Here is a 26765-nt window from a genome sequence, read left to right as displayed (position 1 = left end):
ATAGCGGTCGATGTGTGGAGTAATAGTAGTAGATGCAGGCAGGAGTCGGTCTACTAATCTTGGACGTGATGCCTATATACATGATCATCTTCTTGGATATCGTCATAATTATTTCCTTTTCTATCAATTGCCCAACAGTAATTTGTCTACCCACCATATGCTATTTCCTCGAGAGAAGCCACTAGTGAAACCTATGGCCCAGGGTCTATTTCTCATCATATACTTTCAGATCCGCTAGTGAAACCTACATCCACTAGTGAAACTATTGCGCTGTGGTGTTCTAGGTGGCATGGGTTGTGAAACAATTCCACATTATTCTAAATGAAGGCCAAACTTGTAACTCAAATGTTCACCTCCTCGATCAGATCGTAGAAACTTTATTTTCTTGTTACGATGATTCTCCACTTCACTCTAAAATTCTTTGAACTTTTCAAATATTTGAGACTTGTGTTTCATCAAGTAGATATACCAATACCTACTCAAATCATATGTGAAGGTTAGAAAATAACGATATCTGCCGCGTGCTTCAATACTCACCGGACCGCCTACATCGGTGTGTATTATTTCCAATAAGTCATTAGCTTGCTCCATTGTTCCAGAGAACAGAGTTTTAGTCATCTTGCCCATGAGGCATGGTTCTCAAGTATCGAATGATTCATAATCAAGTGATTCCAAAAGTCCATCTGCATGGAGTTTCTTCATGTGCTTTACACCAATATGACCTAAACGGCAGTGCCAAAAGTCATTATCAACTTTGCATCTTTTGACATCAATATTATGAATATGTGTATCACTACGATCGAGATTCAACAACAATAGACCATTCACTAAGGGTGCATGACCATATATGATGTTACTCATATAAATAGAACAACCATTACTATCTGACTTAAATGAATAAACGGCTCACAATAAATAGGATCCAGATATAATGTTTATGCTCAACGCTGGCACCAAATAACAATAATTGAGGTATAAAACTAACCCTGAAGGTAGATCTAGAGGTAGCGTGCCGACGGCGATCACATCAACCCTAGAACCATTCCCGACGCGCATCGTTACATCGTGTCCTTAGCCAATCTTTGTTTATTTTGTAGCTCCTGTCTCGAGTTACAAATATGAGCAACCGAACCAATATCAAATACCCATATGCTACTACGAGCATTAGAAAGGAACACATCAACAACATGTATATCAAATATACCTTTGTTCACTTTGCCATCCTTCTTATCTGCCAAGTATTTGGGGCAGTTCTGCTTCGAGTGACCATTTCCCTTGCAGTAGAAGCACTCAATCTCAGGCTTGGGTCTAGATTTGGGCTTCTTCATGGGAGCGGCAACTTGCTTGTCGTTCTTCTTGAAGTTCCCTTTCTTTCCCTTGCCCTTTTTCTTGAAACTGGTGGTCTTATTAACCATCAACACTTGATGCTCTTTCTTGATTTCCACCTTTGCCAATTTCAACATCGCCAAGATCTCGGGAATCGTTTCCATCCTCCCTTGCATATTATAGTTCATCACAAAGCCTTTATAGCTTAGTGGAAGTGACCGAAGAACTCTATCAATAACACACTCATCGGGAAGATCAATTCCCAGCTGAGTCAAGTGGTTGTGGTACCCAGACATTCTGAGTATGTGTTCACTGACAAAACTGTTCTCCTCCATCTTACAACTGAAGAACTTGTTGGAGACTTCATATCTCTCAACTCGGGCATTAACTTGAAATATCAGTTTCAGCTCTTGGAACATCTCATATGCTCCGTGGCATTCAAAATGCTTTTGAAGTACTGGTTCCAAGCCGTAAAGCATGGCACACTGAACTATCAAGTAGTCATCAGATCGAGCTTGCCAGACGTTTCACAACAACTGCTTCAGCTCCTGCAGGAGGTCTGTCACTGATGTCTACTACACAACCTTCTTCTTGTAGATGTTGTTGGGCCTCCAAGTGCAGAGGTTTGTTAGGACAGTAGCAAATTTCCCTCGAGTGGATGACCTAAGTTTTATCAATCCGTAGGAGGCATAGGATGAAGATGGTCTCTCTCAAGCAACCCCGCAACCAAATAACAAAGAGTCTCTTGTGTCCCCAACACACCCAATCCAATGGTAAATTGTATAGGTGCACTAGTTCGGCAAAGAGATGGTGATACAAGTGCAATTTGGGTAGTACACATGAGTATTTGTAATCTGAAATTATAAAAACAGCAAGGTAACAAGTGATAAAAGTGAGCGTAAACAGTATTGCAATGCTAGGTAACAAGGCCTATGGTTCATACTTTCACTAGTGCAAGTTCTCTCAACAATAATAACATAACTGGATCATATAACTATCCCTTAACATGCAACAAAGAGTCACTCCAAAGCCACTAATAGCGTAGAACAAATGAAGAGATTATGGTAGGGTACGAAACCACCTCAAAGTTATCCTTCTTGTTCTATCTATTCAAGAGTCCGTAGTAAAATAACATGAAGTTATTCTTTCCGTTTGATCTATCGTAGAGTTCATACTAGAATAACACCTTAAGACACAAATCAACCAAAACACTAACGTCACCTAGATATTCCATTGTCACCTCAAGTATCCGTGGGCATGATTATATGATATGCATCACACAATCTCAGATTCATCTATTCAACCAACACAGAGTACTTCAAAGAGTGCCCCAAAGTTTCTACCGGAGAGTCAAGACGAAAACGTGTGCCAACCCCTATGCATAGATTCCCAAGGTCACGGAACCCGCAAGTTGATCACCAAAACATACATCAAGTGAATCACGTGAATATCCCATTGTCACCACAGATAAGCATGGCAAGACATACATCAAGTGTTCTCAAATCCTTAAAGACTCAATCTGATAAGATAACTTCAGAGGGAAAACTCAATCCATTACAAGAGAGTAGAGGGGGATAAACATCATAAGATCCAACTATAATAGCAAAGTTCGCGATACGTCAAGATCGTATCACCTCAAGAACACGAGAGAGAGAGATCAAACACATAGCTAATGGTACATACCCTCAGCCCCGAGGGTGAACTACTCCCTCCTTGTCATGGAGAGCACCGAGATGATGAAGATGGCCACCGGTGATGGGTTCCCCCTTGTTGGTGTCAAAACCGGCGGATCTCGGGTAGGGGGTCCCGAACTGTGCGTCTAGGCGGATGGTAACATGAGACAAGGGACACGATATTTTACCCAGGTTCGGGCCCTCTTGATGGAGGTAAAACCCTACGTCCTTCTTGATTGATATTGATGATGTGGGTATTACAAGAGTAGATCTACCACGAGATCAAGGAGGCTAAACCCTAGAAGCTAGCCTATGGTATGATTGTTGTTCGTCCTATGGACTAAAGCCATCCGGTTTATATAGACACCGTAGAGGGCTAGGGTTACACAGAGTTGGTTATAATGGTAGGAGATCTACATATCTGTATTGCCAAGCTTGCCTTCCACGCCAAGGAAAGTCCCACTCGGACACGGGACGAAGTCTTCAATCTTGTATCTTCATAGTCTTGGAGTCCGGCCAATGATGATAGTTTGGCTATCCGGACACCCCCTAGTCCAGGACTCCCTCAGTAGCCCCTGAACCAGGCTTCAATGACGACGAGTCTGGCGCGCATATTGTCTTCGGCATTGCAAGGCGGGTTCCTTCTCCGAATAATTTACAGAAGATTGTGAACACCAGGATAGTGTCCGGCTCTGCAAAATAAATTCCACATACCTTCGTAGAGAGAATAATATTTACACAAGTTCAATCTGCTGACGTGTTTTGTGGCGTGACGTCACACCACTACCAAGCCTTTACTCGAATTGTTTTTATTGTACCACCTCAGCGCGTTTAGCGAAGCGGTTTCCTTGGCACGTCTTGTCAAAGCAAAGATCGTGTTCCCCTTATTCCGGGATTCCCATCAATACGGACGTGGGTAACCCAACCGCGCCATTGATTGCGGCGCTTGGGAGGTAAGCGAGTTTCATCAGGCCAGTGGGGACGCATAGTTTCGTCCGCCCATATAAGGGGATAAAGATCCAACCCTTTCACCTATGCCTTCTTCCTCCTTTGCTTATCCATCTCCGCGAACTCGAGCTCCAGCGCCCAAGTCCGCACATCTCACCTCAACCTTCTCCAACTATGTCCGGAGCGGGAGGCAAGTGGATGGCCTCCTCCGTTACGGAGGGGCATATCCAGAAGCTGCATAGGGCCGGATATCTGTCCAGCAACATCGCGCATCGGCTCCCCGACGAGGGAGAGCTCATCCCCACCCCCAGGCCCCATGAGAGGGTAGTATTTCTTTCCCATTTCCTCCACGGACTGGGCTTCCCACTCCATCCCTTTGTCCGGGGTCTCATGTTCTACTACGGCCTGGATTTCCATGATCTGGCCCCGAATTTCATCCTCAACATCTCGGCGTTTATCGTCGTGTGTGAGGCCTTCCTCTGCATCCAGCCCCACTTCGGCTTGTGGCTCAAGACCTTCAGTGTCAAGCCGAAGGTTGTGAAGGGCAACCAAGCGGAGTGCGGAGGCGCCATGGTGGGCAAGATGCCCAGCGTTACTTGGCTCGAGGGCACCTTCGTGGAAACCATTAAGGGGTGGCAATTGGGGTGGTTCTACATCACCGAGCCGCGTGACCCTGAATGGGCAGCGGCCCCCGAAATCAGATATGGCATCCCCATACGGCTCACCTCCTGGAAAGAGAGTGGCCGGACATGGGGTGATTCGGAGGAGCTGACCGGACTTCAAGCCTGCATCCAAAAGCTAGTGAACAAGAAGCTCAAGCTTGTCAACGTAGTCCAGGTCATGCTCATCCGCCGGATTCTCCCGTGCCAACAACGGGACTTCAATATGTGGGAGTTCGATCCGGCGCAGCACCAGACTTTGAGCGGGCTCTTCGACACTACTTACGAAGAGGCCTGGAGGGTGCTGTTTAAGGGCGCCGAGGCTCCCGCATCCGCTACCGAAGATCGCGGATTCAGCTCCCAGCGTCCGGCTAGTGAGGTAAGCGATTTTGCCCTTTACGGGACACTTGTTTTCCATAGTTTGACTCTATGCGGGATCTAAACTCCCCCTCCTTTGACAGGACTGGCTGAAGAAGGCCGAACAAACTATCTGTCCGGCCCCATTGCCAGAAGACCCAGCGGACGCCCGCTTAACGGGGCTGCTGGCTCCGGCACCCCACGTGGTGCCGGAGAAGAAGGCCAAGAAGAAGGCCACGGACACTCGAAAGAGTTCCCGTTTTCAGGTGTCAACGGACGATGACTCCGAGGCAGACTCCTCCCACAAAGGCAAGGAGGAGAAGAAGGAGGCCTCTCCCCCAGCGGGGGGAGGGAAGAAAAGGAAGGCTTCCCCAACGAGGGAGGCCGAAGGGTCCAAGAAGGGAAGGACTCTTCCCTCGGACTGCTCTGCCAACGCCGGCGATGACGACGAGGATTGGCCTCCAAGGGCCAAGCCTCTGGCGAGATCGTAAGTATCCGGACTCCCGAATAACTTCATGGTTTTTCTTTTCGCCACATGGTGTCTTTCTAATGCCGCATACAACCCTGCAGTCCGCCCAAGGATGATCTTCCCGCTTCGTCGAGCGGGTCCTTGGGTGCGTCGGATATGGATTCTCTTCCGACCGCCTCCACCCCCCGTGATGCGGACGATGCCGAGGTGGGATCCCGGGAAGGGACCCGCCAGGAGGAGGAGGCCCCGGAGGTGCCGCAGGGCAACCTCCCGGACTTTGCACCGGACTCCGCCCCGGAACCTGTAGTGGCTCTGGAATCCGGCGGGTGGCCCCTTCGTAAGAATGGCAAGACCATGACGCCGGCGGCCTCCGTCCAACCGGAGGCGCCGGATAGCTTGCTGGAGGCACTCAACGGCGCCTCCATCGAAGAGGAACACCGCACTGTCATGAGTGCGGTGATTCAGAAGGTTCATCTCGCCAAGAGCGGGCTGACCGAAGCCTGCAGCAGCCTTCTAATAGGCTTTGAGGTAAGAATTTTGATATATGTAAAATAGTACCGCATAGACAGTAGCCCCTGATGCTCGGTTCGGTATTCGGAAAGAAAAGCTGGACTGAGGATCTAAAAAGATATACGCAGGAGTCATATAAAAAATATGTCAATATGGGATTGCAGGCTGTGCTGCTGACCTCTGCCGCCCTGACTGCGGAGGTCAATACTTTGAAGCAAAGCCTCGAGCGGTCCGAGAACAAGCTCGGCCGTGCCAAGAAGCAGCTCGAGGATGAGGAAGGTGAGTAACACCTTATTAAAATTGTACCTTACAGAAAAGGATTTGGTTGCAAGAAGGATGACAAGGATAACATGGGTATTGCAGGGGCCACGAACAAGGTGGCGACCCTGAAGGAGGCGGTGTCCGCGGCCGAACGTAATGCGGCCGCGGAGCGTGCCGAGCGAGAGAAGCAGGAGGCGCGGGTGGCGGAGGTACAGCAAGAGCTCCAGGCTCTCGTGAAAAAACATGAGAGTTTGGAGCGTGACTCGAAGACTCGAGAGTCCGAGCTTGCATCAGCTCTTGAGAGTGCCAAAGCCGCTAAGGCCGAAGCCTACAAGGCCCTCCAGGAAATAGAGGCGGTGAAGAAAATAGCGGCGAATAAGGCATTTTTCATGCAAAGTAAGCATGTGAGTGTGAATTACCTATCACTTACCCGAATTCGGAGCTCTCCAGGAGCGTTCGCACATCTGCCCCACAGCGTGTCCGATGCTGCCGCTTTCTATAGGGCCGAGGAGGGGAGCTCGACGGAGAAGGTCTTCTGGTCTCAGTATGCTGAGGCCGGACATCCGGTGCCCCTTAGCGACCAGCTGAAGCAGCTGGTCGAGCTCCACAAGGTGGCCGAACAGGCCATGAAGGGCCTCATAGTTCGGCTGTGGCCTAAGGAGGCCATGCCTGGGAGCTATTTCGGCCTGGTGCGGCGGCTGGTGGATGCGTGTCCATGGGTTGAAGTCATCAAGCACTCCGCCTGTATTGAAGGTGCCCGTCGGGCCCTTGCCCGCGCAAAGGTGCAATGGGGCAAGATGGATGCAGAGAAGCTTGTGACGGACGCAACATCGCCGGGCAAGGAGTATCGCACACCCAAGATGTATTATAAGAGTGTCCTGAAGGGTAACCGCATTATTGCGGGTGAGTGCTCCAAAGATGTAATATTTGAGTAGACTCACATTTTGTTATCCTGTGTGCTGAAAACATTGTTCATATGCGCTAAGCAACGCTTGTTAATTTAAAATATTACCTTCTGTGTGGCCGTTTATCAAATCTGAGAGATGGCAAGTCGTCGGCTTCAGCGCCCATGCCACGAGTGCTGGGGTGTTCGGGATAAATTTTGAGCACTCTTGTTCCCATTTTTGGGTCCATCTAGGGAGGCGCTCAACACAACGAACAAGGCAACCGGACTTATAATGCTTGAACACTCTCACTTAGCCATATAATTCTATAATTTTAAATTTCGGCGAAGCCCCTAGTGTTCGGAAGGCCGAATTTGGGGCGCTATCCACGCCTGGGCCGGACAAAGCCGGTTCCTCGCTCTAAGCGGCATAAGTCTTTAGGGACTCGAAAAAACCTCTCGAACAGCGACCGGCTCTCGCCTCATCATGACGGTCAATTTTAGCTTTCTCCACTAAGGCGCTCGCCCAGCTCAACTGGGGCGCAATCGCAGTGGTTCTCCGGGTGCTACCTTAGCCGATACAATGGAACGTAAGGTACCAAAACATGGGAGTCGGGCAAACCCAACTATTGACCCAAGACATGATTCGGAGCCGATGCATATAATGCTATAAGTTCGGGGTGCCGCACTTGTGAAAGTGTTCGGACTTATCACACCATGATGCGGGAAGCATAAGCCCCTAGTGTATTTAGCCGTACCAAAGTGTACGGATGCAACATGTCATATATGTATAAGAAAGAAATGCAATTGTAAGCGAAAAGGTGCTGCATTGTTTATTCAAGAAATACTGCTGTGAATGCAGAACGATACAAATGGTGCGATAAGCAAGGGATGGGACTATTAAACATGTCCCCCTCCAGGGGTAGGCTGCGGAATGGTGTATAAAACAGATTTAATGCTCGTAATGGAGACCACCTGGATATTCGTCATAGCCTTTCTCCTTCCCTGGCTGTTGCATCATGAGTTCGGCAGGTCTACTGCCAGACAGGGTCTTTGATGAACGGAGTCCTGTGGGTAAAAAAGAAGAAAAAGAGAGAAAAAAAAGAACAACACACTTGAGAGCCCCTGGTGTGGTCAAGCCGCATTCTGGGCCTATCGTGGTCGTGCCCCTCCCCCTATGCCCATGGTATCTCCAGAGCGTAATGATGTACGCGAAGGACCTGTCTTGAAATTTTGCAGGGGCTGGGGTTGGGGACGCACTGCTACACGTGCTCGGAACGTGCCAAGTTGTCTTGTTGTAGTTTACTCCGGGCGCGTTTAGCCGTGTCCGGTCGCTTAATGGCCGGACTCGAGAATTGCCTTAAGAGGCTGCACTGTACTTCTGCTGCGAGAGCTGCTGTATGTTCCTCCGTTCGGAGGTCCGTTGACCGTGATGACTCTTTGAGGGCCTGGCATCTTGAGCTTGAGGTATGCGTAGAGCGGCACCACGTTGAACTTTGCAAACACGGTACGTCCGAGCAGAGCATGATAGCCGCTGCGGAACGGAACTATGTCGAAGATTAACTCCTCGCTTCAGAAGTTATCCGGGGATCCGAAGACCACTTCCAGTGTAACTGAGCCTGTACAATTGGCCTCTACACCTGGTATGATGCCTTTAAAGGTCGTCTTTGTAGGTTTAATCCTTGAGGGGTCTATGCCCATTTTGCGCATTGTATCCTGATAAAGCAGGTTCAGGCTGCTGCCGCCGTCCATCAGGACTCTGGTGAGGTGAAATCCATCGATGATCTGGTCTAAAACCAATGCGGCGAATCCGCCGTGGCGGATGCTGGTGGGGTGGTCCCTTCGATCAAAAGTGATCGGGCAGGAGGACCATGGATTGAACTTCGGGGCAACTAGCTCCATCGCGTATACATCCCTGAGTGCACGCTTCCGCTCCCTTTTGGGTATGTGGGTTGCGTATATCATGTTCACCGTCCGCACTTGTGGGGGGAAACCCTTCTGTCCTCTATTGTTCGGCGGTCGGGTCTCTTCCTCGTCATCACTATGCAGCCCCTTGTCGTTGTTTTCGGCAATTAACTTGCCTGCTTGCTTGAATACCCAACAGTCCCTGTTGGTGTGGTTAGCTGGCTTTTCGGGGGTGCCATGTATCTGGTACGAGCGGTCGAGTATTCGGTCCAAATTGGACGGACCCGGAGTAGTTCTTTTGAATGGCTTTTTCCGCTGACCGGGTTTAGAGCCTCTGAATCCGGCATTGACTGCCGTATCCTCACTATTGTCGCTGTTAATGCGGCGTTTGTTTTTGTTGCGACGCGACCTGCCATTGCGGTCCTTGATATCCGGACTGCCAGAATTTTTGCTGAGGTTGTTGCTGCGGGCTAGCCAGCTGTCCTCACCCGCGCAGAAGCGGGTCATGAGTGATGTGAGGGCTTCCATGGATTTCGGCTTTTCTCGTCCTAGGTGCCGGGCAAGCCACTCGTCGCGGATGTTATGTTTGAAGGCCGCGAGGGCCTCCGCATCCGGACAGTCGATGATTTGATTTTTCTTAGTTAGGAACCGTGTCCAGAATTGTCTGGCCGATTCGTCTGGCTGCTGAATTATATGGCTTAGGTCGTCAGCGTCTGGTGCTCGCACATACATGCCTTGGAAGTTATCGAGGAATGCGGCTTCTAGGTCTTCCCAACTCCCAATTGACTCTGCTGGCAAGCTGTTAAGCCAATGACGAGCTGGTCCTTTAAGCTTGAGTGGGAGGTATTTGATGGCGTGAAGATCATCACCGCAGGCCATGTGGATGTGAAGGAGATAGTCTTCGATCCAAACCGCAGGGTCTGTTGTGCCATCATAAGATTCAATATTCAGGGGTTTAAACCCTTCGGGGATTTGATGATCCATTACTTCATGTGTGAAGCATAGTGGGTGTGCGGCGCCTCTATATTGGGCGATATCACGACGAAGTTCAAAAGACCTTTGTCTACTGTGTTCGGCCCTGCCGGACTTACTGTGTCCGGCGCGACGGTTGTCATCACGTATCATGGGGCGCCCACGCGATCCATAGATCGATCTTGATTGTCTTGCCTTATCCTCCAATATATCTCGCAAGTCCAGAGTGTTCCCCTGTGGCCTTGTGCTTTTCGAGCGATGCCGGGGTACGGTTCTAGTGGAGGGCCTGGAGGCCTCTCTGTCGCGGCCACGGGGTGGTCGGTCAGCCGTATTGTCTGCTGGTGATGCAGGTTCATATGCCTCCTCTAATCGGGGGAGAAGCTTGTGTTTAGGGTAGCTTTTGGAGGGGCGTTCGAGCTCATGCTCTTCAGCCGCAAGGACTTCAGTCCATCTGTCGGCTAGCAGATCTTGATCAGCTCTAAGCTGCTGCTCCTTTTTCTTGAGGCTGTTTGCCATGGCCATAAGCCTGCGTTTAAAACGCTCTTGTTCGACGGGATCCTCAGGCACGACGAATTCGTCGTCGTCGAGGCTTGCCTCATCTCCGGAGGGAGGCATGTAATCCTCTACCTCTTCGTCTGCTGCTCTCTCATGAGGGCTGGCATCTCCGTCCTCCTGTGCTGAATCTTGCTGGAGGGGGTTGTCTTCGGCACTGTCTGGGGTGTTATTATCTCCGGTGCCGGAATCTCCATTCTTGCTGTGACGGGATTTAGAGCGGCGCCGCTGACACCGACGCTTGGGCTGTTTCTTGGAGGGGTCATCCTCCGCTGTTCCTTCGCCATTCCCATCCTTTGGGATATCCACCATGTATATGTCATATGATGAGGTGGCTTTCCAGTGCCCAGTAGGCGCTGGTTCTTGGTCGTCTCCGGCATCGTCGTCCATACCGTCGATGTCTTCGGAGTCGAAGTCTAGCATGTCGGTTAGATCGTCGACAATGGCTACTAAGTGGGTGGTGGGTGGGCTTTGAATTTCTTCGTCGTCCGCATCCCAACCGTCCTGACCGCAGTCCGGCCAGGGCTCTCCTGATAACGAGAGATACTTTAGCGAACTCAAGATGTCGCCGAAAGGTGAGTGTTGAAAGATGTCCGTAGCGGTGAATTCCATGATCAGCGCCCAATCGGATTCGATTGGAGGGGGCGCGGGAGGTTCGGAGTCCGGCGAGGAGTCCAGCACCTCGGAGTCACGAGCTTCGTGAGGGACAAGGTTAGTGTTCGGCTCCATCACCGTAGAGGTTGCAGCCCCCGAGGCGGTGTCTAGCCACCCGTCCTCGATCTGCGCAGCCGGCTCCGAATAGAGGATCGGAGCGGACTTGTGTGCGGCCTCCAGGGCACTGTCCGGCTGCAGAGCTAAATCATGCCCATCGTGACAGTGCGGTGCGCTCGGCTGTGGCTCGAACCCATCGAAGATCAAGTCTCCACGGATGTCAGCCGTGAAGTTCAAACTTCCAAACCTGACCTGACGGCCAGGGGCGTAGCTTTCGATCTGCTCCAGATGGCCAAGCGAATTGGCCCATAGTGCAAAGCCGCCGAATACGAAGATCTGTCCGGGGAGAAAGGTCTCACCCTGGAATGCATCGTTGTTGATGATCGAAGAAGCCATCGAGCCTATCGGTGACGACACAGAGGAACTCTCAATGAAAGCGCCAATGTCGGTGTCAAAACTGGCGGATCTCGGGTAGGGGGTCCCGAACTGTGCGTCTAGGCGGATGGTAATAGGAGACAAGGGATACGATGTTTTACCCAGGTTCGGGCCCTCTTGATGGAGGTAAAACCCTACGTCCTGCTTGATTGATATTGATGATGTGGGTATTACAAGAGTAGATCTACCACGAGATCAAGGAGGCTAAACCCTAGAAGCTAGCCTATGGTATGATTGTTGTTCGTCCTATGGACTAAAGCCATCCAGTTTATATAGACATCGGAGAGGGCTAGGGTTACACAGAGTCGGTTACAATGGTAGGAGATCTACATATCCGTATTGCCAAGCTTGCCTTCCACGCCAAGGAAAGTCCCATCCGGACACGGGACGAAGTCTTCAATCTTGTATCTTCATAGTCTTGGAGTCTGGCCGATGATGATAGTTCGGCTATCCGGACACCCCCTAGTCCAGGACTCCCTCACCCCTCCGGCAGGGTGCCGGAAAGGGCTCCCGAGAGGTTTTTGGTGGCTACAGAGGCTTGCGGCGGCAGAACCACAAATCTATTTTGATCCCCGAAGGTTTTAGGGTATATGGACTTATATAGGCGAAAGAAGTCGGTCAGGGGAGCCATGAGGGGCCCACGAGGGTGGACCTGGGCGCGCCCCCTGCCTCGTGGCCTCCTCGAAGCTTCCCTGACTTCAGCTCCACGTCTCCTAGATCACATTTGTTCCAAAAATCACGCTCCCGAAGGTTTCATTCCGTTTGGACTCCGTTTGATATTCCTTTTCTCCAAAACACTGAAATAGGCAAGAAAATAACAATATGGGCTGGGCCTCCAGTTAATAGGTTAGTCCCAAAAATAATATAAAAGTGCTTAGTAAAGCCCATAAACATCCAAAACAGATAACATAATAGCATGAATGCTTCATAAATTATAGATACGTTGGAGACGTATCAGTCACCTAGCGGTGCATCGAGGACATAATTTTTCTATGCAGCAATGATGATAATCCTCAAGTTACGGACCCAGTCTGTGTAGTTGCTACCATCATCTTTCAACTTAGCTTTCTCTAGGAACGCATTAAAATTCTACGGAATAGTAGAACGGGCCATTTATCTATAACATAGATTCGGAAAGACTATTAGGACTAAGTTCATGATAAGTTTAAGTTCAATTAATCAAATTACTAATGAACTCCCACTTAAATGAACATCCCTCAAGTTATCTAAGTGATACATGATCCAAATCAACTAACCCATGTCCGATCATCACGTGAGATGGGGTAGTCATCAACGGTAAACATCTTCATGTTGATCATATCTACTATATGTCTCATATTCGACCTTTCGGTCTCCAGTGTTATGAGACCATGTCTGTACATGCTAGGCTCGTCAAGTTTAACCCAAGTATTCTGCATGTGCAAAACTAGCTTACACCCGTTGTATGCGAACGTATAGTCTATCACACCCGATCATCACAAGGTGCTTCGAAACTACAAACTTTAGCAACGGTGCATAATTGGGGAGAACACTTTTATCTTGAAATTTAGTGAAGGGATCATCTTATGATGCTACCTTCGTTCTAAGCAAAATAAGATACATAAAGGATAAACATCACATGCAATCAAAATATGTGACATGATATGACCATCATCATCTTGTGCTTTTGATCACCATCTCCAAAGCAACGGCATGATCTCCATCGTCCCCGGTGTGACACCTTGATCTCCATCGTTGCGATGGGGTCATCTCGCCAACTATTTCTTCTACAACTATTGCTAACGCAAGCGATAAAGAAAAGCAATTACGTGGCGCTTAAAGACTGACACACGGGTCATACAATAATTTAAAGACAACCTAAGGCTCCTGCCAGTTGTCGATATTACAAAACATAATCATCTTATACATTAATGTATATCACATCACATCTTGACCATATCACATCACAACATACACTACAAAAACAAGTTAGACATGTTCTACTTTTTTGTTGCAAGTTTTATGTGGCTGCTACGGGCAACTAGCAAGAACCATTCTTACCTACGTAAAACCACAATGGTGATTATCAAATTTGCTGTTTTAACCTTCTGCAAGGACCGCCATAGTCAAAATTGATTCAACTAAAGTGAGAGAAATAGACACCCGCCAGCCACCTTCTGCAAAACAAGTTGTATGTTAATTGGTGGAACCAGTCTCATGTACGCGGACATGTAAGGTTGATACGGTCCGTTTCATCCCACAATACCACCGAATCAAAATAAGACGTTGGTGGTAAGCAATATGAATGTCACCACCCACAACTCCTTTGTGTTCTACCCGTGCATATCATCTATGCATAGAGCTGGCTCATGATGCCACTGTTGGGGAATGTTGCATGGAAAACAAAATATTTTCTACGCACATGCATGATCTATCCATGGAGATGCATATCTATGATAGGGGGAGAGCATCTACATACCCTTGTAGATCGCTAAGCGGAAGAGTTTATCAACACGGTTGATGTTGTTGTACACCTTCACTATCCGTCCCAATCTAGTACCGAACGTACGGCACCTCCGCGTTTAGCACATGTTCAGCTCGACGACGTCCTCGCCACCTTAATTTAGCAAGCGGGGAGAAGTAGTAGATGATTTCCAATAGCACGACAGCATGGTGATGGTGGTGGTGAACTTGTTCCCGCAAGGCTTCGCCGTGCACTGCCAAAGTACTTGACGAAGGATGAAACCGGGGAAGAGGGGCGCCTCACACGGCTCAATCTCATTACTGGCAAGTCTCTTTACTTGTTTCGTAATACATCATCCCGCAACTAACTCCTTAGTCAGCTTGCTTGCAATCTTCCTGTGATGCTGTATTACCGAGAGGGCCCAGAGATACCTCTTCATCATACGGAGTGACAAATCCCAGTCTTGATCCATGCCAACTCAACAAACACCTTCAGAGATACCTGTAGAGCACCTTTATGATCACCCAGTTACGAAGCGATTTTTGATACACATAAAGTATTCTTCCGGTGTCCGGGAATTGCTTGATCTCATGGTCGAAGAAACGTGTACTTGACATTAAGAAGGCAGTAGCAATAAACTGAACAATCATATGCTATGCTAATGAATGTGTCTTGTCCATCACATCATTCTCCTAATGATGTGATCCCGTTATCAAATGCAACACATGTCTATGGCTAGGAAACCTTAACCATCTTTTGATCAACGAGCTAGTCTAGTAGAGGCTCACTAGGGACTCGATATTTGTTTATGTATCCACACATGTATTTAAGTTTTCGGTCAATACAATTCTAGCATGAATAATAAACCTTTATCATGAATAAGGAAACATAATAATAACAACCTTATTATTGCTTCTAGGGCATATTTCCATGAACTCCTCTGACGATCGTCGGGGCCTCCTCAACGACAATCGTCGGGGCCTCCTCACTGGCGATCATCAGGGCCTCCTAGCCGGCGATCGTCGGGGCTCTCACCAGCGATCGTCGGGGACTCCTCTGGCGATCATCGGGGCCTCCTCACCGGCGATCATCGAGGACTCCTCCGGCGATCGTCGCGGCCTCCTCATCGGCGATCGTCGGGGCTCGCCTTTATTTCGTTGTTTGCATGATATTTCTTATTTTTTTCTTTTTTTCTCTCACCACATGTCTATATTTTTTATACACGTATCAAATACATAATTCACATTTTTTATAATATATGTTTTTATACCAATTTTTTCATACACATTGTATATTTTTGTATACATGCATCTAAAACATTTTATACACATCCAATTTTTTCATACACATTGTACATTTTTGTATACATCCATTTTTGTATACATGCAGAAGGAAAACGAGTGCCGGCGTGTGGTGGAGCAGCGCGCGTGGAGGAGATAGAGGCGTCGGCAGGGGCACGACATCGAGGCGGGAGCGTGGAGGAGGGCAGCGTCGGCAGGGGCACGCCATCGAGGTAGGTGCGTGGAGGAGAGCAGCGCCGGCAGGGGCACGACGTCGAGGAGCGGATGCATCGAGGCAGCTTGGCGGCGTCGGAGAGGGAATGGTGGAGGAAGATGGGGGGAGGAAGAAGGGGGTATAAATACCTCGAGCTTTAGTCCTGGTTGGTGGCTACAACCGTAACTAAAGGCCCCCCTTTAGTCCCGGTCAGAGCCACCAACCGGGACTAAAGCTAAAGTTCAGTAGCGCAAAGGGCGGGAATGCTTAGTCCTTCATTCTCGGTTGGTGGTTGCGGCCGAGAATAAAGGGGGCCCTTTAGTCCCGCTTTGTGCCACCAACTACCGGGACAAACCTAGCTATTTCAAGCTTTTAAATAATGTTTTAATCAAAAACAGATTATGTTTAGCTCTTTTAGTTTTATACCTTTTTACTTTGGTTTAATTATTTTAGTTTATGTTTGTTCTTAATCTTTTGCCAAATTATATTATGTTAATTCTAAATTAATATTATTTTGATCATAACTAGAGTTTTGTAAAAAGCTTTTTAGTTCATACTTTTTTCTATTAAAGAATATTATGAAATATTTTTTTAACCTGATAATGTTGTATTTTCTTTTCTGTTAAGTTATTAGTTTAGTATTATGTTTTGTTTTCTATTTGCTTTTTCTTATTGTTTTCTTTATTGCTTTATTCAGTGATTGTATTTTGATTGCTAGAATGCTTGCTAGAGTGAATGCTTATATGAATGCAATGTGATTATATAGATTTTCATCAGATAGTGACACCTAGTTCAATAAAGTTATTTTTCATAGGTACCATTGTCGCAACATTTCGCATTTAAGGGCCAGCATCAGGTGGTGGTTTCTCAATATGTTTTTGAAAATATTACACAAGGCGATCAATGTTGTCAAAATCTTTCTTATGGAATCTAAAGCCCTTTGGGTATAACCCAACATACCCATGATGTGGGTTTGTACTCTTGATGTAAGATAATATAAAGGTGCATGGATGTTCATGAGATATGCCAAAACAATAGACTATTCTCATATGATTGTCTAATTTCTTATCCCTCAACATATCATCAACTTTCCCTTTCAACCCTTTCGTGAATTTGCGATAAGAGGGCATGCTTTTAAGGTGGCCTGCCATTGGATCCACATATCTGTCTATTATGCATAGTTGCATAAGGAAAGAAACATACATTTACCAAAAAATAAATTGGATGCCAATCTTGCCAGTGAATACATCGCTTTCATGTAACTACAGTGATTTTCTAGATCAAAGCCATCATCAGAATAGTTGTGGTGCATAACTATGGATTTCAACCCAAAGTCAAAGGTGCAAATTATTCGGTTATCTTGTATATGATGAACAGTTACTTGAACAATCCTACCATCTGATATGTTGAAAGGATCGAGAATAGGTGTCCAAAGGGGGGGGGTGATTAGACCCTCAAAAAATAAAGTATGCAGTTTTTAAGTTTTTCAAGTTGAGGTGGTAGATTAACACATTTTTAAGCATACACAATAAAATTCAAGCAAACATGCAAAGAGTATATGAGCAGCGGAAAGTAAAGCACGCAACTTACAATAAAGTAAAGGGATGGGATTGGAGTGTGCAAACGCAATTGGAGACACGGATATTTTGGGCGTGGTTCCAATAGGTGGTGCTATCATACATCAACGTTGGTGGAGACTTCAACCCACGAATGGTAACGGTTGCGTGAGTCCATGGAGGGCTCCACCCAAAAAGGATCCACAAAGAAGCAACCTTGTCTATCTCACCATGGCCATCGCCCATGAAGGACTTGCCTCACTAGGGTAGATCTTCACGAAGTAGGCGATCTCCTTGCCCTTACAAACTCCTTGGTTCAACTCCACAATCTTGACGAAGGCTCCCAAGTGACACCTAACCAATCTAGGAGACACCACTCTCCAAAAGGTAATAGATGGCGTGTTGATGATGAACTCCTTGCTCTTGTGCTTCAAATGATAGTCTCCCCAACACTCAACTCTCTCTCATAGATTTGGCTATGGTGGAAAGATGATTTGAGTGGAAAGCAACTTGGGGAAGGCGAGAGATCAAGATTCTTGTGGATGGAATGGAATATCTTGGTCTCAACACATGAGTAGGTGGTTCTCTCTCAGAAAATGAATGTTCGAAGTGTAGGCATGTTCTGATGGCTCTCCTCACGAATGAAGAGTGGGTGGAGGGGTATATATATCCTCCACACAAAATCTAGTCGTTACACACACACTCCCAAACTCGGTGGGACCGAATGGTAAAACTCGGTCAGACCGATACGGGTCAAAATGTGAACACTAGAGTTTTCAATGGGACCGACAAGGTCAACTTGGTGGGACCAATGTTCAAGGGTTAGGGTAAAACCTCAACTCGGTTTGATCGATTACTCAAAATCGGTGGGACCGATTTTAGTAATAAGCAAACTAAGTATTGGTCAAGCAAACTCGGTGGGACCGGCCGAACAAAATCGGTGAGACCGAAATTGTTGCAATAGGTCACAAAGAATTCGCAAGCCCATCTCGGTGAGACCGAGATCCCATCGGTAAGACCGAACTGGTTAGGGTTTGGCAGTGGCTGTATCAGATGAAACTCGGCGGTGCCGGATAGATCAAATCGGTGGGGCCGAGTTTGACATTTAGGTTTAGGACATATGTGGATGTGAGAAAGTGGTTGAGGGTTTTGGAGCATGTCACTAAGCACTTTGAGCAAGCAAGCCATTAAGCAACACCTCATTCCCTTTTAATAGTATTGGCTTTCCTATGGACTCAATGTGATCTTGGATCACTAAAATGAAAATGTAGAGTCTTGAGCTTTTGACAATATTTGTCCCTAGCATCTTGAAGGGGTTCCACATCCTCTTGTCCATGTCCATGCCACTCCAATGTTGAACTTATCTGAAATATACTTGGTAGAAGTATTAGTCCAACAAGAGATATGTTGACATAAATTACCAAAATCACCCAGGGATCATTTGTGCTTTCGGTCCCCCTTTTTGGTAATTGATGACAACATACATCAAAGCTTTAGATAAAGATATAAGGAAATAGCAAGTAAAGCTTTAGCAAGTCATGCAACATGCATTAACTCCCCCTACATGTATGCAATCATGTGATGATGGATCATAAGAGTATGAGAATGCATAATCATGATAGAGAAAGCAATGAGTTACATGTGTCTTGGCTATATGCATCAGAGCAAATGATGTAGATGCTTGAAATATACCTTCATGTTCATGAATTTTTCTTGCAAACAATATGTACACCAGCAAGAGGTCTTCATGCACATGCGTCTGATGCATATACTTACCTTGTGGTCTTGAACTAGCTTTGAAGGAGATGTACCTGGGTAAACAAGGTTAGATAACACAAGAACATCTACTAGACAGAGCAAGAATAGGAGATCACAAGAAAACCAAGACTGGGATGACATGTAGAGAGTGAGAACTAGGTACTCTATTTGGTTATTGACATGTCCCCAAGAATAAAGATATGCAAAGAATTCCAAAGATTTTCTTCCCTTAGGTGTCTTTCTCCCCTTGATCTGACATTGGATAATGGGAGAAGATAGGGTAATAGAAATCAGAGCAAACAGAAAGTCAGAGTAAGATAAAATTATAACATATACTATCATGTCTTTCCCCTCTTGAAGACATGAGACAACTTTCCTCAAAAAGGAGCATCAGGAGAAGCCTTAGGAGCGTATTCTCTCTCATGTGATCAGATTTGATGTGCTCTCTCTTCCCCTTTGACATCAATTTCCAAGAAGGGAATTCTGGAGCATGAGTCAAGTAGGTTTGGTCCGTGAGTCACATTACAAAGCAACATGTAATAGGATGATGTTAGAGGACAAGTACCATTGAGTGGAGCTGGGACAGATATGCAAGATGCAAGTGACACAGTTTTTGTCTCAAGATTGTAATCGGTAGCACCGAGTTGTCATTATCGGTGACACCGAGATGGTTCGGTTCAGCCAAAAAGATCAATCCGATGAGATCGAGTTCAACCCAGAGAGTAAGTACTTGTCACCTCAGCTCACTTAGACAATTAAGATCTCACAAGGATATGCAAGCAATTAACTGAAGGATTTGCAATGAATTTGATGCAGGGAAATGCAAAAAATAACAGAGAAAAGAAAATAAAGGAATCTAGATGAAGTTTTTTTTGAAATGGGAACTAGCATGCATGAGACAAATGCAAGAGCACAAAGAACCAACAAAGAACTTCATCTAGAAATGGTTGGCGACAAAGTCACCTATGTTAGAGTAATATTGACTTAGGAGTCAAGTGAGGACACTTGATCATAGATCATACTCATCGTTTAAGCTATAAATGGGGTTGCCATTTTTTGTTTAAGCATTTTGATGTATTCACATCTTTTGAGTTTCCTTGACCCATGTCTTGGGGTAAAGCTTCTCTAAGATGGAATGACATACCTTGGGTGGTGGTGTTGAACTTGGTCATGAAGTTGAACTTGTGTAGGGTGCTCAAGTTGATGTAGCTCATCAAGAGTTGGGAGCACCACTTGAGGTTGAAGTTCATCTTCCTACATGGGTTAGTCTTGCAAGGAAGAGCGGTCGTGTATCCAAAATGAGAATCATGAAATTTATTTCCAATTGAAATGTGATATAAGGAATTTGTCAAAGGATACATTGAGTGGATTCGTGCTTCCTTGTCTTCATCCACCATTTTGTAGAGACTTGGAGATGTAGAGATTGCTTAGAATGTGATTGAGTTGCAATCTCATAGAGTTGGGTTCGTCCAAGTACCTACAAGGGTTAGATAGCATGCAAGAGTACAAGAATATCCAAGACATATGATCATCATCATAAGAGAATTGTCAAGGATTACTCATAGTAAGGCTCATGCCTTGCATGCATCCACATAGAGTATCTACTCCAAATTTGAAGCATCAATGATGTTCAATTCACCTCTCAACCCACAAAACACTTTCTCATCAAGTGGTTTGGTGAATATATCCGCCAATTGCTTATCGGTACGAACATGCTTAAGTTTGATATCTCCCTTAGCAACATGATCTAGAATAAAATGATGACGAACTTCAATATGCTTAGTTCGAGAATGTTGCACGGGATTATGAGCAATATTAATAGCACTCTCATTGTCACGAAGCAATGGAACATTTCACATATATTCCATAATCTTTAAGAGTTTGGGTCATACAAAGTAATTGAGCACTACATGAACCGGCAACAATGTATTCCGCTTCGGCGGTGGATAAGGATACCAAGTTTTGTTTCTTGGAGGACCAAGACACAAGAGATCTACCAAGAAATTGACAAGTACCCTAAGTGGACTTTCTATCAACCTTTTCACCAGCATAGTCCGAGTCGGAGTAGCCAACAACATTGAAAGAAGACATCTTAGGATACCAAATGCCAAAATTGGTGTATGTATTAAGTATCTCACTATCCTTTTCATAGCCTTAAGATGACACTCTTTGGGGGCCGCTTGATATCGTGCACACATGCACACACTTAGCATGATATAGGGACGGGAGGCACATAGATATAACAATGAACCAATCATAGAGCAGTAACCCTTTTGGTCAACCGGTTCGCCATCCTTTGTCAAGTCAAGATGTCCACTAGTAGGCATGGGGGTATTCATACCTTTGCATTCTTGCATGTTGAGCTTCTTGAATAAGTCCTTGGTATACTTTGTTTGAGAGATAAAGGTTCTCTCCTTAGTTTGCTTGATTTGCAAACCAAGAAAGAACTTGAATTCACTCATCATAGACATCTCAAACTTCTCGGACATAAGCTTTCCAAACTTTTCACTAAAATGAGGGTTAGTTGAACCAAATATGATATCATCAACATAAATTTGGCACACAAATAATTCTCCATTAACCATTTTAGTAAAGAGTATAGAATCAATTTTACCAATTTCAAACCCTTTTTCAAGAAGATACTTAGTCAAGCATTTATACCAAGCTCTGGGAGCTTTCTTAAGACCATAAAGAGCTTTGTGGAGTTTGTAAACATGGTCGGGTTTCTTAGGATTAACAAAGTCGGCAGGTTGTTTAACATAAACTTCCTCCTCAATTTCACCATTAAATCACTTTTGATGTCCATTTGATATAAGGTAATGTCATGATGATTGGCATAGGCAAGTAAGATGCGAATGGACTCAAGTCTAGCAATGGGTGCATAAGTCTCACCATAGTCCATATCTTTGACTTGAGTGTAGCCTTTAGCAACGAGCCGAGCCTTGTTGCGTACAACTTGTCCATCTTCATCTTGCTTGTTCCGAAACACCCATTTGGTTCCAATGACATTGTGCTTCTCATCGGGCTTTTCAACCAATGTCCAGACTTGGTTCCTCTCAAAGTTGTGTAGCTCTTCATGCATGGCATTTATCCAATCCAGATCTTCCAATGCTTCTTCAACCTTCATAGGTTCAATGCTAGAAATGAATGAGTAATGTTCACAAAAGTTAGCCAAATGAGATTTTGAGCGAGTAATTCTCCCAGTTTGAATGTCATCAAAGATTTGTTCGGCCGGATGATCTCTTGAGACTCTTTCTCGAACTCATGAGACATTTTGTTTAGGTCGGGATGGAACATCCTCTTCATTGTCTTGTTCTTCTTCTTGTCTTTCATCGATGTTGTTGGCGTTGCTGTTTTCCCATGGAGGTGGAGAAGGAGGTCGTCGAGGTTCATCTTGTTGTAAATCCTCGTTTTCATCGTCTTGATGTGTCCCACTCGTGGATGCCTCAAAGTCAACTTGTGGTTCACCTTGGCGTGAAGTTGAGGCTTCCACTTGGACGGACGAGGTACTCTCCTTCACCTCCGTTGGGCGAATCTTGCCAATAGACAAGTCTTGGATTGCTTTCGAAGGATCTTTGCACCTACACAAATTGGCAATTGCTCTACTTGTGAGCCGTTATATTCATCAAACTTCACATCTACCGTCTCTTCAACCTTTCGGGTGAAATTGTTGTAGACACGGTAAGTGTGAGAGTTTGAGCCACAACCGAGTAGGAAACCTTCAAGAGACTTAGGAGCAAATTTCGTACGACGATGCTTATCAAGAATGTAACACTTTGAGCCAAATACTCGAAAGTATCCAACTTGGGGTTTGTTACCAGTGAGAAGCTCGTATGCCGTCTTGCCGAGCAGCTTGTGAAGATATAAGGATTCATTGCATGACAAGCTGTCTCAACCGCTTCCGCCCAAAAGTGTTTTGGCGTCTTGTATTCATCGAGCATCATTCTTGCCATTTTGATGAGCGTCCGGTTCTTCCTCTCAACAACTCTATTTTGTTGAGGTGTGTACGTAGCCGAGAACTCATGTGAAATCCCTTCTTCATCAAGAAAGGTGTCCACATTGGCGTTCTTGAACTCTGTTCCGTGGTCGCTGCGAACCTTCTTGATCTTCACTTCAAATAGATTTTGGGCCTTCCTAGCGAAGTTTTTGAAGATCTTTTGGACCTGTGATTTATCATCAAGAAGGAACACCCACGTAAATCTTGAAAAATCATCAACAATGACTAGTCCAAACGAGTTACCACCGAGACTCTTGTAGGTGTTGGGACCGAAGAGATCCATGTGAAGTAGCTCGAGCGGTCTCCTCGTGGTCATGATGTTCTTCACGGGGTGGCTTCCTCCAACCCGTTTTCCTGCTTGGCAAGCGCTGCAAAGTCTATCCTTATCAAATATGTCATCTTTAACACCAAGGATATGATCACCTTTAATAAGCTTGTCAAGGTTTCGCATGCCCACATGACCTAACCATCTATGCCACAACTAGCCTTTGGAAGATCTAGCAATTAAGCAAGTTCTAGGTTGAGCCTTTTTAGTGAAATCAACAATGTATAGATCACCTCTACATATGCCGGTAAAGACCATTTTATGATTATCTCTTCGAAACACTTGGCAATCCACTTCAGTAAATAGGACATTAAAACCAAAGTCGGCTAGACTAGATACAGAGAGTAGATTATAGCCAATAGATTCAACAAGCATAACATTTTGTATGGAGCTGTCATGTGAGATGGCCACCTTACCGAGGCCAACCACCTCACCCTTTGAGTTATCACCAAAAGTGACATACTTTCGAGGGCCGTCGTTTTCAGCAAGCTCACGAAACATATCTTTGTCTCCGGTCATGTGATAGGTACATCCACTATCAAGGACCCATTCCTTTCCTCCGGCCATGTAGCCGTGAAGGTTAGCCATAAGACCAAAGTGTCTCATAGACTCTTCAAGATCAAAGTCATTATCATCATCCTCATCATAGTATCCATGTTCAACATCATCTTGCAAATGATCATTTCCTAGACAGAGTGATTCATTAGATATATGATTTTGACAATGTTCATCTCTATGAATTCTAATAGCTTCGGAAATAATATTGCTAATGATTCCAACATCTCCTTTGGAACGCATAAGATTGGTAACCTCAAATAAACAATCGCCAAACTTAGGATCATTGTGATTCATCTTATTCAAAGCAATAGACTTGTGAAGAATCTCATCTAAGTTTTTCAAGGAATAGTCCGGAAATCATACCTCAAGAAATCTCCATATAGTATAAGCACAATCAAGAGTTGGCAAGTGACCAATCAAATTTCTAGGCAAACCTCTAGTGATAAGATTGATAGTTCTAAGATTGCGAATCATGTCAAGAGACTCATCATGGGTAGGATGCAAGGGATCAACAAGGGGTTCAGAAGGAGTAGTAATGTACTTGTTCAAGTGATATTGATGAAAAATTTCAAGCATCTCATTTGTCCACTCACTAAAGAACTCTCCATCAAGCATAGGCACTCTACATCTAAGACTCCCCAACATAGACCCATCCATCTTCCTCCAATGGTGATTAAACCAAAGCAATGGAGACCAAAGCTCTGATACCAATTGAAAGGATCGAGAAGAGGTGTCTAGAGGGGGGGGGGGTGATTAGACCCTCAACAAATAAAGGTGGCAGTTCTTAAGTTTTTCAAGTTGATCTGGTAGATTAACACAATTTTAAGCATACACAATACAATTCAAGCAAGCATGCAAAGAGTATATGAGCAGCGGAAAGTAAAGGATGCAACTTGCAAGAAAGTAAAGGGATGGGATTGGAGTGTGCAAATGCAATTGGAGACACGGAGATTTTTGGCGAGGTTCCGATAGGTGGTGCTATCCTACATCCACGTTGGTGGAGACTTCAACCCACGGAGGGTAATGGTTGCGCGAGTCCACGGAGGGCTCCACCCATGAAGGTTCCACGAAGAAGCAACCTTGTCTATCCCACCATGGCCATCGCCCACGAAGGACTTGCCTCACTAGGGTAGATCTTCATGAAGTAGGCGATCTCCTTGCCCTTACAAACTCCTTGGTTCAACTCCACAATCTTGACGGAGGCTCCCAAGTGACACCTAACCAATCTAGGAGAAACCACTCTCCGAAAGGTAGTAGATGGTGTGTTGATGATGAAACCCTTTCTCTTGTGCTTCAAATTATAGTCTCCCCAATAGTCAAGTCTCTCTCACAGATTTGGCTATGGTGGAAAGATGATTTGAGTGGAAAGCAACTTGGGGAAGGCTAGAGATCAAGATTCTTGTGGTTGGAATGGAATATCTTGGTCTCAACACATGAGTAGGTGGTTCTCTCTCAAAAAATGAATGTTGGAAGTGTAGGCATGTTCTGATGGCTCTCCTCACGAATGAAGAGTGGGTGGAGGGGTATATATAGCCTCCGCACAAAACCTAGTCGTTACACACAGACTCCCAAACACGGTGGGACCGAATGGTAAAACTCGGTCAGGCCGATATGGGTCAAAATGTGAACACTAGAGTTTTCGATGGGACCGACAAGGTCAACTCGGTGGGACCGATGTGCAAGGGTTAGGGTAAAACCTCAACTCGATTTGACCGATTACTCAAAATCGGTGGGACCAATTTTGGTAATGAGCAAACTAAGTATTGGTCAAGCAAACTCGGTGGGACTGACTGAATAAACTCGGTGAGACCGAAATTGTTGCAATAGGTCACAGAGAATTTGCAATCCCATCTCAGTGAAACCAAGATCCCATCGATAAGACCAAACTGATTAGGGTTTGGCAGTAGCTGTATGAGATGAAACTCGGTGGTGCCAGATAGATCAAATCGGTGGGGCCGAGTTTGACATTTAGGTTTAGGACATATGTGGATGTGAGAAAGTGGCTGAGGGTTTTCGAGCATATCACTAAGCACTTTGAGCAAGCAAGCCATTAAGCAACACCTCATCCCCTTTTAATAGTATTGGCTTTCCTATGGACTCAATGTGATCTTGGATCACTAAAATGAAAATGTAGAGTCTTGAGCTTTTGCCAAAAAATTTCCTTAGCATCTTGAAGGGGTTCCACATCCTCTTGTCTACGTCCATGCCACTCCAATGTTGAACTTATATGAAATATACTTGGTAGAAGTATTAGTGCAACAAGAGATATGTTGACATAAATTACCAAAATCACCCAGGGAGCACTTGTGCTTTCATATGTTGTCCTCAGTTTCACTAGAAAGCAGCCAGAACTCCTCTCATCTGGACTTGGCTCGGCATAAGGGGTCCTCCGATCAGAGACACCACACAGTAGAGGTGGAATCTTGCAAAACTTGGGATTTTCCAGCTATGTCCGAAAACTCACTAGAGAGAAAGTCTTCACTTTTTCTTCGCATGTGTCCCTTGCTTATTGCACCATAACCATGGATAATCTTCATGATTTGATGGGATGCTTGGGTCAGTCTTCACTATGAAGGGAGGAATTTCATGAATATTTTCATAATCTTCTGACATGTCTGTCTTGTCCTCCACTCCCATGATGTTTCTTTTCCTTGAATGAACTATGTGGCGCTTTGGCTCATCGTATGATGTATTCGCTTCCTTATCTTTTCTTTTTCTCGGTTTGGTAGACATGCCATTCACATAGAAAACCTGCGCCACATCATTGGCTAGGACGAATAGTTCGTCTGTGTACCCAAGATTGTGGAGATCCACTGTTGTCATTCCATACTGCGGGTCTACCTGTACCCCGCCTCCTTTCAGATTGACCCATTTGCACCAAACAAAGGGACCTTGAAATCACGTCCATAGTCAAGTTCCCATATTTCCTCTATGTAATCATAATATGTGTCCTTTTCCCTATTGGTGTTTGCT

The sequence above is a fragment of the Triticum aestivum genome, chromosome 2B, assembly GCF_018294505.1.
Source record: "Triticum aestivum cultivar Chinese Spring chromosome 2B, IWGSC CS RefSeq v2.1, whole genome shotgun sequence".
In the NCBI taxonomy this organism is placed as follows: Eukaryota; Viridiplantae; Streptophyta; class Magnoliopsida; order Poales; family Poaceae; genus Triticum; species Triticum aestivum.
Note: the sequence above shows the minus strand (reverse complement) of the source record.